The 13004-nt window shown below is 43.9% G+C and overlaps 1 protein-coding gene across 3 annotated transcripts in view; it reads right to left on the bottom strand.

The window, feature by feature from the left end:
* INPP5A (inositol polyphosphate-5-phosphatase A) overlaps positions 1-13004 on the bottom strand; it is a 567250-nt gene that overhangs the window by 408372 nt on the left and 145874 nt on the right. The gene's annotated exons all lie outside the window — the stretch shown is intronic.

Below are 13004 nucleotides of genomic sequence, written 5' to 3'. Positions count from 1 at the left end.
TCCACAACATCGGAAACATTGTGCTGAGGATTAAATCTACTTTAATTCACCATGTATATCCAGGTAATGGTGCGTACACACGTAGCAATAAAAATGAACGATTTGAATGATAACGATATCGATCATATAGTTATCGTTCATAACGTGCATTTTTCGGACCCTACCAACTCACCTACGACAAGCGATGCGCAGCCACATATGGACAATACCGATATCGTCCATCGGCCGTGCATGCAGGCCAACTTGCTCGATATCGAGCAGCTTACTATAGGGACCAGTGATCGTTGATTGCGGGTCGCTATAGCCGTCGGTAAGTATGTGGTGTGCTGGGTGATCGATATCGATCATCCAGCACACCAAGGAGGGTGCAGAACGATCAGCCAGCGATATCGTACCGCTGGCTGATCGCTACGTGTGTACGCACCATAACAGTTCTAAAAATGCTACACTATGCATCAGTAACCAGAAACAGCACAGGCAGTGCCCCCAAAAAATCAGTATAACTAGGAGCTGCTTCACCTTATGTAGCAAAGTAACAGTCTGCTTATTATGATCACAAACAGACTGACAAGGGATATAAACAACTTGGAGCCATAACACAAGACTACGCTATTTAGTGGCAGAAATAAATCACAATACATTTTACCAAAGTATAAAATTCCTTAGACCACACCCGCAATGGGGCAAGCCACTTCCAAGTTAATTACCAAGAATTACCTTGCCTGAGGGAGGCTACAGAACTTTAGACCTTCAGATCTACCAACTTGGCCCATTTCCTAAATGAAGCAATTTTAACTAAGCCTCTTTGCTTCTTTTATTTCAAGGGAAACAAAATCTCTTTCCCATTGGCGTGGGTGCGTTTCCCCATAGTGTCGCAATGTTGTGTAAACTTAGAGACTTTATTATTATCCTTAATTTATATCGCCAACATAGGGAGAAGGAGGGAGGAAGGGTTTTGTGCTTCCTCCTGCCTCTACGGGCTCCAGTCTGCACTCATTTTACCTTCGGATATACTTTGTATTACTGGATGTACAATAAAAAGCTCTAACTACCAAATGAATATATGCATTGTATGAATGAGAAGATTAATAAATATTCACGTACTCGCATCAAATAAGTTTTAACATACATTAAAAACAGTTTTTTCAATCATTAAAATTCTCAAAATGTAAAAGCTAAATAAAGCAAGACTGTGCAAACTAAAGTTTCAAGTTGGCGAAAAGGCACATTAATAAAAGGGCAACGCATAAAAATATTAACACATGAAAATGTAGAGGCATAAAGTAAAATAGCAGCTGCAAGATAAGCAAGCAATACACTGACCCTTCATGTGCCATGTCAATTTTTAACAATTACCTCCCTCTCTCAATGCAAGCACATTTTTAAGTGGAACAATCACCTACGCATTTTATGTGCTGAACCATTTAAAAAAATTTTTAGGATCTTATAATCCTTGATAAAAAAAAGAAAAAAAAGGGGAAGAATGTCTGCCCTCACCATACATCATGAATCAGGGGGTGTGACGCCACCCTAGGTATGGCCATCAAAACCAATGGTCGAAAACCATCAATGTGTCCAATCAGAGGGTGATGCTGCCTTCATTTGATGCTGGGACTGTGATGGGTGCCACCACTGTATTCTTCTCTCTGATGGGTGACATGAAGTAGGCCAGTAGCAGAGCTCCATTGCGCATGCTTCAGATGCATACTAGCAAACGACCAATTGTTAGACCATCAAATAGTATACATGTAATGGCTACATGCCATCATAAGACGTGCTGCAATGGTGGCAACACCGCCACTATCTAATAGTCCCCTTCCGATCGCCATCCTTGTTGTACCCCCGGAGGCATGCCTAGTGCTCACTAACCGCTTGGCTGGCTCAGCCATCTTACCTCCAAGCACCCCATTCATTGCTGCAGGGTACCAGAGGCAGGTGCACGTCATGCATTTGGAATTATTAGTTCAACGCAACAAAATGGCTGCCTCTACATGTAAATTGTACCCACGTAGCCACTTCTGAAGAAAGAGGGAAAACTACCAGATCAAACATCATTCCTCTACAGATTAAAACTGACTGCTGATAAAAATGATGTCATCACATTGGAATGTAGTGACAGTTGGTCAGAACTCTGACCCCTCACACCAGTGCGAGTGATATCACTTCCAGAGACATCTGGCTCCAAAACACTTCTGTTTCCCATATCTAATTATCACATAACCATCTCTCACGCTGACACACACACTTCTGATAATCACCCATCCCAACATTAGCCACAAGCAAACACTGTATAACAGTATAGAAGAAAAGGAAAGAGGCCTACAGGGATGCACAGGCCACATACAGGGGGCGATTCAATTGTTTTGGGTGCAATTGAATTGCTCCATCGGACACCCAATCCTATAGAAGCCCAGCAGGGGGTGTCCAAAACAATTGAATTGCCCCCACAGAAAGAAAAAATACTCTGAATAGGAGAAGAAGCAAGGATGTCTCTAATAGTAGAAGAGTAAAGATGAAAAGTAAATTCAGTACTGATAAGAGGAAAAGACAGACAAGGGGTGAGAGAGAGACCAAACATCTAGTGTAAAATGTTAAGAGTGTTTCTCAGTCATGTACCAATATACTGTAACAGGTTTTCTTTTAAAGGCAAAAAAATAAAAATAAATAATTTCTACAAATAAAATGCTGACATTACAATAGGACATCAGAATAGAACTGAATATGCCAAGATCTGACAGCAGTCTCATGGCTGCAGTTATGCACAATGTACAGAGGTGGTCCAACGACAAGGCCAGTACTCATTAATTAGCAGTGTATGATGGAGACATTCCTGGACTGCCACAACCATCTTTTTCTGACGCCACTAAACCGGATGGTCAGTCAGGTTCCTCTATTTCACAGTCAGTTTATTAGTCACACTATTAAAGCCTAAAAAAAAAAGTTTCCACGCAATGCTGCACAATAGAGGATGTCCTTTACAGAAGATTTACACGCTGATTACGTGGTTCTCTAGCATTCCATTTATACACATTCAGGATGTGAAGTTTTTGAAGTATTGAAATATTTAACAGTTAAAAAAAAAAAAAAAAAAAAGTTAATCCTTCAGGTGACTTAAGTCATTTGATTGCATACGCATTTGTGCAACTTTTACTAAATGCTTTGTTTTATCTATTTCCATCTGTGCTTTTTTTTGCCATGTCTTTACATGAAACCAGAGCCGTAACTAGGCTTTTTGGTGCCCTATGCCAGAAAGATAATTGGCATGCCCTCCTTCCCCTTATTTTTCAAATAGGGACATAAGACGCATACCCGAAAAAGGGCCATGGCCTCACGGGGAAGGGCCAGGGAAGCGATAGGGGAGACGAGGAGATGCTGGGTATAAAAGAAGGAGGAAGTAACAAGTGAGAATGATCAGGAACAGAAAATGGACAGGCCCAAACAGCGCCCCCTGCCCTGCGGTGCCCCTGTGCCATGGCACAGGTAGCACTACCCTAGTTACGGCCATGCATGAAACCTGTGTCTATCATTTCACAGGGGTCCAAAGCTGCTCTATGAACACACACTGTACAAATGGAGCAGTGTTTTATCAGAGGACAGGGAAAATAAGCTGTCCAAGGATTATTACTACATTTTATTTATAGGGCGCCACAAGTGGTCTGCAGCGCTGTACATAAGTCAACAGTAGGACACTACAGGGGACACAGAACATTAAAACACAGTAACCAGAACATAAACAGCGCACAAGTAACATATAGCAACACAATTCTCAGTACACAATACAGCTGGGAAGGTGAAGGTTGTCATTAAAGTGCTAGAGAAGAGGGCTTTGAGACAGTAGGGAGGAGGACCCTGCTCCTCGGGGCTTACTGTCAGGGCCGGTTCTACATATACGCATGCTACGTGGCTGAGGAGGGCGCCATGGCCCGGCCGCGACATGCAGATTTCAGTATACACAGCGCAGCACCATGCCCTACTGTGACTCACAAGGGGTGGCCGCGGCTTCTTTGGTTGCAATTGGCTGGGGGGCTGGACGCCACGGGCGTGAGTTCCAGAGGAGACTGCGTCTGCTGGCTGCTGCAGCCATCAGCAGGCTCCTCACCATTCTGACTCCTCATAGGGGGCCTACCGCCTGCTGACCACCGACTGCTTACGTTAAGATTAGAGATGAGCGGTTTGGATTCTGTGGAATCTGAACCGCTTTGAACATCGGGGATCTGTTCAGGTGTTCCCACGCCTGACTCGGATCCCACTTCGAAGCTGAATGGCGGCCTCCTGACGTTAGATCCCCACGAGAGAATCAGACGTCAGGGCCCCAATAGTGTAGGGCAGAACGCAGTGATAGTGGTCTGCCCTACACAGAAACAAACACAGCCACCAGACTCTCATTGGCTGTTGCATTCCCGTTGGGAGCTGGCTGGAGCTCACTCATGAGCTCCGCCTTCCAGCTCCCCCCCGCTGTGGGTGATGGGAGTGACGTTATGATGTCTCTCCCATAGTGCAGAGAAGAGCGGACGGCTGCGGTCACAGCAGGAGCAGGGATTAAGGTAATTTTTTTTTTCTGTGCGCAAGGCGGCGCTACTGGGGAAACTTATAATGGGAGCATACTACTAGGGGCACTACTACTGGGGGCATACTACTAGGGGTACTACTACTAGGGGCATACTATTGAGAGAATTGTGTAAGGGACACTATTGCTGTGGGCATTGCATAAGGGGCATTACTACTGTGGGCTTTGTGTATAAGGGTCACTACTACTGTGGGCACTGTATATGAGGGGCAATACTACTGTGGGCATTGTATAAAAGAAGCACTACTGTGGGCATTGTGTAAAAGGGGCACTACTGTGGGCATTGTGTAAATGGGGCACTACTGTGTGTCGTAACATAAATAAGAGACACTACTTTATGGTGTAATGTGAATAAGATTGTACAATGTGTCATAGATGTGCTTTAAACTGCAGTGTCTGTGTCGCTGCTCTGCCGCTTAGTAACCAGTCAGCTCACTGCAGCCTTTGGCAAATAATGGTGAAAACAATATTGTGAGCTGTGATGTGGTCTAAATTGACTGTAAATGACTGGAAATTAATGTTATTGAGGTTAATAGGAAGAAAAAAAAAAAAAGCCCAATTTATGTGATTTTAGCTTTTTTTGTAAATTTTTATAAAAAACATCCAAATCCAATCTGCAGTTTGGCAAATTCAAATCCGGACGACGAATTAGAACCAAATCTGGCTAAAATGGTCCGGCGCACATCCCTAGTTAAAATCAGTGTGCTGTTATTTTGTTTACGCCAGTAGACTCCATCCTGCCCTGCAGCAAGTGGGATATGCCAAAGAGGACAATGTCCCAGCAATCATAGGCACAATCACAGCAGAGCGGTGCTCTTGTCTCCCTGCTGTCTGCACCTTCCAATACCAGATGCGTGCAGTTCGTGAATATGTGGAGCTACAGAACTTGCGTTGCCTGCGGTCTATCACAATAGTGAGACAACGTGCAGCCTTTTAGTTACACTGCAGCCACAGCACTGCTTTTGTTGTCAAGGTGTGGCCCTGCCCCTCTCCTCCCCTGCCCAACCTGCTTCAAGCACTGCAGCACGGCCACGGACTCTGCAGAAATGTGATGGGAGTCTTGTGGACTGCGCTGGGAATGGTCAGTGGCCGTAGAAGAGAAGGTAAGAGATCAGAGCCTAGTTTGTCTGCCATGACTCCTATTTCCCCAGTCATCCCCTTCTTCTCCCCCATGTTTGTATGTGCTTGTGTCTCTATGACAGCTCCTTTTCCTCCACTTGTGTCTTTATCACCCTCTGTGTCTTTCCTTTCTGTTTTGGTCTCTAAATTTTTTGGGGGCCTCTGCCCCCTCCCATTTTGTTTATCGCTGTACCCTGTTCAGATTGACATCTTCAACATACAGCAGTATCCAATTAGCCCCGAATATTGTCCGGGCTCTAATTGACTGCCAGAAACGGCGAAAAACGGGGATTTCTCGACGATTAGCACCGATGTTTTTAATCACCCTATCTTATTTCGGGCGAAATAGGATAGTTCTCCCGAAAAGACATAGGTGCCGCTATAAGCTCGCGGACCTGTGTGTTTTCGCCCTTTTTCAGGTGAAAAAAAACCGTCATTTATCGTGGACTCTTTTTCGGGACATATCAGGTCCCAAAACCCCCCCCCTCCCGATAAGTGCCGGCGTCAGGTCAAATTCGCGGCTAATTGGATAGCCCCGGGCGAGGTAATTAGCAGCGGTAATTATTTACTGCAGCTAATTGGACACCCCAAATAGTGTATACCAATGTCTAATGTCTGTCTACCTCTGTGTTCCTTTCTAACACCCTCCCCCAATTGTTTGTGTTTGGCAGCATAATGACCTATATATTAGCGATGTATTGCCGCAATTCCCCAATCCCCATATGCCAAAAATGTTAGATTTCCCTGTTTTGCCAATCCCAACCAAAAAATATGATCAGGATCAGCAAATCGGCATTGGGTGATCAGGAAATTGCAGAGCAAATGTTTAAGCCCCTTAAGTCTCAGGTGCCACCCATTATTACAGTTTACCCCCACAATCCACATTTCTCCTTTACAAACAACTTACTATAGCCTTCCACCCCCACTTCTGCCTTCTTAACACCTTTACCTTCCTCCTCCTCGTCTGCCAAAGGTGACATAGTCCCGCTGGTTGCCAATCAGGAGCAACATGGAAGAATCTGAGGATGTCAGGTAAGTGCAAACTTCTGTTCTTAAGAATTCTTACCCTATAGCCCTGCTATTTGCTATTGCGGTTGAAATTATGATGTAAAAGGTAATGTTTTTTTGCAATCACTGGTCAATGGTGGGGGGGCCCCGAAACCAGGAACATGCCTAGGGTCGCTGGTGTTGTTAATCCGGCTCTGTGTCCCGCAATCACACCCGCGGACCGCATTGTCCCACAGGGGGATTAGGAGGCCACCTCTCACCCACTGCTCTTATTAGAGCAAGAGGTGAATAAATGCAGTGCACATGCACGCAGCAGCTAATCCCTGGAGAAAGGCACTGAGGGCATGCTCAGCAGCTCCCGGAGGGCTAGGCATGCCTCCAGCGTGGCAAAAATGGGGTGTGGCTTGTGGGTACGGCTTTTCCCACGAGACCATGCCCTCTTCAATTTTTCGGGGTGCGTGCAAAAGTACACCTGGGGCGCCGAAAGAAATATTCGCTTAGCAAAACAATTGGGCTCGGGCCTGCCCTGCTTACAGTCTATATACACACATGGCTAAAGAGCACAGATTTATGCTAGACAGACAGTGGTGACACTTAGATGGAGAGGACAGCAGATAAATGGCAAATAAATCAAATACACTGCATTTTGTTTCTAGCTGTATTAATACATGGCAAAAAAGCACATAAGACAATCAGTTAACCAACTGATTAGATGAGCTTTCTGTATTGTATACATCGGAACCCAAAGAGCAGCTTGGTCTCCTAGTGTAATGAAAACAGCAGTTTGCGATTGTTAACATAAAATAAAGCTGGTTTCAGTGAGTGCAGGATGGTGGGGATGCAGGTGTTGAGTGCAGCAGGATTCAAGTGAAGGTCCCCATACATCAGCAATCTGAAATCCACAACTGAACAATTTGAAGATTTGTTGCCAGATCTTAAGCAACGTATCCACTAGACAATTAAAATGAGCGTTTGAACGATAACATCGTTATTGTTCAATCGCTCACAAATCGGGCATAAAAATATCGAAAACGACCAGCAATACGCGCTCCCGCTGGTTGTTTTCGACATCATCGCCTGAACATGATGGTCAAACTGCGGATAACGACAGATTGAGCATGTTCACGGATGAGGGAGGGTGCCTGCACTGAACGACATATCGTTCAGTGTAGGCACTGCACATTATGAGGAATGGCTGTACGATTACAACATAGTAATCGTATGGTCATTCCTCTGTTAGTGGATACGCACCTTTAGGAATTCCCAATCTAGCAATCTGCGCCCATACATTGCAAACCTTTTTCATTGATTTGCAGCAAACACAGATCTTCCAATTTTGAAAGGCCCATAATTTTACTAGCAACAGTCTGCAAATCTGCTGATCATCTCCATACACTAACAATCTACATCCCCAATTGATATGTGAAATTCAACATGTTGGACAACCCGATTTACCAATTACAGTCACTTTTTGGTTGCAATCTGCGATCTGTGAAGCCCATACATTGCAGATTTTTACACACAAATCGATTGCAAATTGCAGAATAGGCACAATCGATTGATAATGTATGGGGGCCTTAAAGTGTTAAAACTGCAATGGTACTTGCTTTATTACTAGCATAACACAGCAGTAAGGAATCACCGTGATTTGCAAATCATCTTAATGGGAAAGAAAATTACAAAATCATTTAGTTTTCAAGGCAAACACAGTAAATAGGAGTGTTCTGTATCTAATTATTGTCTCACGTTTTGCACTTCAATTATCTAAGCCTTAAGCACAATACTTCAGAAACAGATGCCTAACATAAGGGCAGAGGAGCAAAATGTGAGGCAGAATAGCAACTGGATAACCATAAAAAAAAAAAATAGGATGCGTTTTCATCTTAAAATAAATCGCAGTGGCAGACTAAGAATCCCAGCAATCACAATTTTTCATTTGTTTGTTTCTTCAGGCAGCTTATTAGTCAGCTCAGTGTCAAAGGTTAGCTTGTCAACAACAGTCACATGCACACATGGTGTAGTAAGCAGAGACACTTTGGAACACCCCTCTGAGTTCTGTGTACAGTATTGTAAAATTAGCTTGTTTTGCATATAAAAAAAGTCTCTATTTTACATGTTATTTTGGGTTCAATAAAACCACACTAAACACACACCAACTGGACAGACAGAATGAAGTTTTAAAAAGACTCCTCTTTGGAGACCTGCCTGTGTATCTGTAAGCACCACTTGACATTTCACATCTTACACAAATGTTGACAAATTACAAGGAACCCCACCATGACACGTGTTATTGTGTGTGTGGTGGGGGGTGTGTGGTTTTGGAGGCTTTGATATTTCAGTCATGTTTTTCACATATGTCCAATGATGAAAGGACATATGCAATGGTTCAGGGTGTAACTAAGTATACATGTAAAATGATGGGTCACGTTACTTAGGTGGAAACTTCAATAATACCAATTTCATGAGGTTTAAACTGCTCTAAAATACTTTCCCTGAATTAAACGGGCTGGGGAACCTTGGGTTTAACAGAGTGGGAGGCCTGTGTGGAAAAAGAAAGTTAGATTGTAAGCTCCAAGAGTCTGAATACACAGCAGTGCAGAATGTTTGTGCTACACTGAACACAGGATAATACTAACCTCATTCTGTAAATACGGGCAGGATATACAGGATTGTAGATTTTGAGTTGATCTAAGTATTCTAATTTGTCACCACTGACTATATATTGTTTGTTTTATTTTACAGCCCAGTGAATGGTTGAAAGTCTCATAAATAACCGGTATTGCAGAGTCTTGGATACATGGAATTATCAGCGTGCAAATCATCACTATTCACCAGAATATATCTGTCGTCATGGAGAGTTCCTAGGCAGGAATAAAACTACCCAAACTAGAAAACGCTGCATATACAGTATAAATGTTAGCAGCAGCTCCACAAAATCCAATGCCTGGAGCTTCTGGTTTTATTACTAAAATAAATGTGGTAGAAAAAGTCAACGTTTGCTGAAAATCTGGCCATTTACAGACTTCTCTTCATACATCATTACATGCGGCGCGAGACGCCTGGCGTGAGTGGGTCGCTAGGTACGGTGCGACTGCTTGCGCCTAGCATCTTTTATTTGAAAATGCATCTTAGTTGCAATGTGATGCGACTAGGACGCACCAGCAGACGCTGACTATTAATTTGACGAGACACTTGTCTATCAGTGTGCGACTTAGGCCCGTATTCAATTAGTGATGAAAAGTCGGAATCCGCTAAAAAGTATCGCAGATGACGTAATTTCGCCAGGCGGAAACTTTTCGCCGTATTCTATTATAAAGACTTTTCGCGTAGGCGGAAAGTCAATGCAATGTAATAGGCGGAAAAGTTTTGCCTATGAATAGCAGGTTGCAGAAAGTACAGAATTGCGGTTTTGGGGTGCAAAGGTGTGGAAACCACTCTGCACCCTTGGGACAGCTCCCCAAAGGATAACTGCTTCAAAAAAAAAAAGTGAGGAACACCCCAAAAAATTACTTTGAAAATGGGGGCAAAAAAGTACAACGTGGGGGTACACAAAAAGAATCGAAATACTTTTGGGGGGGCCTGCAAGTATGGGGGAGGTGTTATTTTGATTACAGGTGGCTGCTGAAGGTGAGTTTTTGGCGGCACTTAAAACTTCACTTTAGTGATCTGAAACCATGCTTGAACCAATTTTCAAGTACCCCAAATTTGTCAGGACTACTTATTTTCTCCAAAAAAACCTGCTTTATTATATTCTTCACCAATTGTGCAAAGATGCTATATAGAGGCAACTGAAAGCACTTAAGTACCCCAAATAGCTCCAGGGGGGCTAATCTGGGATACCTATACTGATCCCCAATGTTAGGGCATCTTTTGGGGGGTGTCAGGCTGATTTCCCCATCTCTGACAGCACTTTGCCTGTTTTGAGTATTGCCGGTACGCGTTTTCGCGTCGTTTGGAATTGAATACAGCGAATAGCAGGGGCGTGCCCGATAACTTTCTGCGGCCAAAGCACGCTATGTAGGCGAAAAATGCGGCAGGCGGAAAAGCATCATGGGTGCAAAACTAATTGAATACGGGCCTTAGTCTGTATATGAAGCACATAGAACTTGGCATGGAAAAAAAGCCACGCCCACTGCATCATAGCACTTAATATATAGATCAGAGACTGTCGCACACAGTTATACATATCAACGTAATTAGCACAGTCTCCTGGCAAGTCTTAATTTGCATCACATTGCAACCAAGACGCAGTTTCGGGCAAAGACGACGCAGTGAGGGGCTGTTTATGGCGACTGCAGCAAGAATGTATTTTTCAAACACAGCCTCTGAGATGACAGTTGGGAGCTGATTGGCTGGCACCTTATCACTTTTCACTCTGTCTCCTAACACTGCTTAGTAAATAGACCCCATAATCACAAAGCTGTTCGTTGTAATTTGAGGGCAGCTGCAGCTAGACCCATGCACAATTATTTGTTGCATCAAAGTAGTAAAATGTTTCCCTGAAGTTATAATTGCATTAGTAATTGAGAAGACATTTATTTTAACAGTTATTTATATAGAGCACATATATTCTGCGTTTACAGTGCATAATTCAGTCGTTCACATAGTCCCTTTCCCTGCGGAGTTTAGAATACATATTCCCTATCACATATACACCGGACAGTAGAGAGAGAAAGTAGAGTAGCGCAAACACAGGGAAAACATACAAACTCCACACATACAGGCCTTCCACAGGAATGGAACTCATAACCTCAGGGCTGTGAGGCAGAAATACCAACTACTACGCACCTGTGCTGCCCCATCGCCATTCAGCATAGATTAATATATTTTAAGTAATCCCAAACCATTAAAGTATTTTTTTTTTTTAAGGTTCACAAACCCCATGGATACCAAACATGAGAACCACAGGAGTCCAATGTTCAGCGCTACTGCTGTTCAGGAGATACCCCCACCAGCTCAAGACAAGAACTAAGTGTTGAGACCTCTGACAGGATGGCAGTAACCACTACTGTGACTAAGAAAATCAATTAAAAAAAATAAATAAAAATGTTCTACTGCAGAAAAATGATTCATACAGGGAACATCTCCCAAATAGGCCGTGCTCCATAACCTGGATCCTTGGCTTTCTTCTACCTGAATGGAGGAAGTTTACACAGCAAATGTCTTATTTGAGTGGACAGACAAACTCTCATATGATAAAACTGTACTGAAATCATAAAAAGGGCAAATCTGGTATTGCATCCCTTATATTTTATTGGGTGGGATGGCTGCCTGTTCAAAAAGTTTCTGATGTATAGCACCAGAAGCGGCATGCTATCACTTTAGTGGGTGCAGTTTGGGCAAACATGTGCCTGGACGGTTCAAGGCATAACCTAATGTATCCCAATTTTCCCAACAAACATATATGGCAGGACTGAGTAGGGAACGGGAGAGGTTGCTCCAATGGGGTGGGTACAGGATGCTGGGGCCCTGGATCCCCTCAGTCAGAATCCACACACCAGCATCCCAACAGGGTTAGGATACAGACACCTGTCGCTAAGTATCCTAAGCCTACTCTTAACCTAACACCCCCCCCCCACACACCCCAGCTTAAACCTAACCCACACCCCTAGTGCCTAACCCTCCCCCTAACCCCACTACTTACCGTCGGTATGATGGCGGTTGGGATTCTGGGATCCTAAGTGCCTGCATCCCAACAGCCAGGATTTAAACCACATCCCGCTCAGACTACTGGATTTGTTGTGGTTGGGAAAGGAACCTTGTTGCTACTGCATTTTGCCAGAATTACATCTTCCTAAAACACTTAGGGCGGAATTCAATTGTTTTCGCGGTCCGCATCTCCAGTCTAAAGTGACAGGAGATCGCGGGCCGCTATGCAATTGTTCCAGATTTTCGTGCTGATCGCGCCCAAAGTGGTCGGGTTTAGCCGCGTAAAGCAGCTAAACCCGACCAAAGTGCTGGGCGCGATCGCGAAAAGTGATGTTTGGGCGCCCAAACATGTCACTTTTCGCACATTTCAGCTCTCACCCCTCTGAGGATTTGAGCTGAAATGTAGCGCTGTCAGCTGATCGTGCCCGACAGGAGCAAGAATTGAATAGCTCCGTCGGGCTCGATGGGGGCAGGAATCAATTGAATTCCGCCCTTAGTGGTCTATTTACTAAGCAGTGTTAGGAGACAGAGGGAAAAGTGATAAGAAAGTGATAAGGTGCCAATCAGCTCCCAACTGTCATTTTTAAAACACAGCCTGTGAGATGACAGTTGGGAGCTGATTGGCTGGCACCTTATCACTTTATCACTTTTCCCTCTGTCT

Source organism: Taudactylus pleione, unplaced genomic scaffold (assembly GCF_031769625.1).
Source record: "Taudactylus pleione unplaced genomic scaffold, aTauple2 ptg000198l, whole genome shotgun sequence".
Taxonomy (NCBI): Eukaryota; Metazoa; Chordata; class Amphibia; order Anura; family Myobatrachidae; genus Taudactylus; species Taudactylus pleione.
Note: the sequence above shows the minus strand (reverse complement) of the source record. Positions and strands in the feature narration are given on the sequence as shown.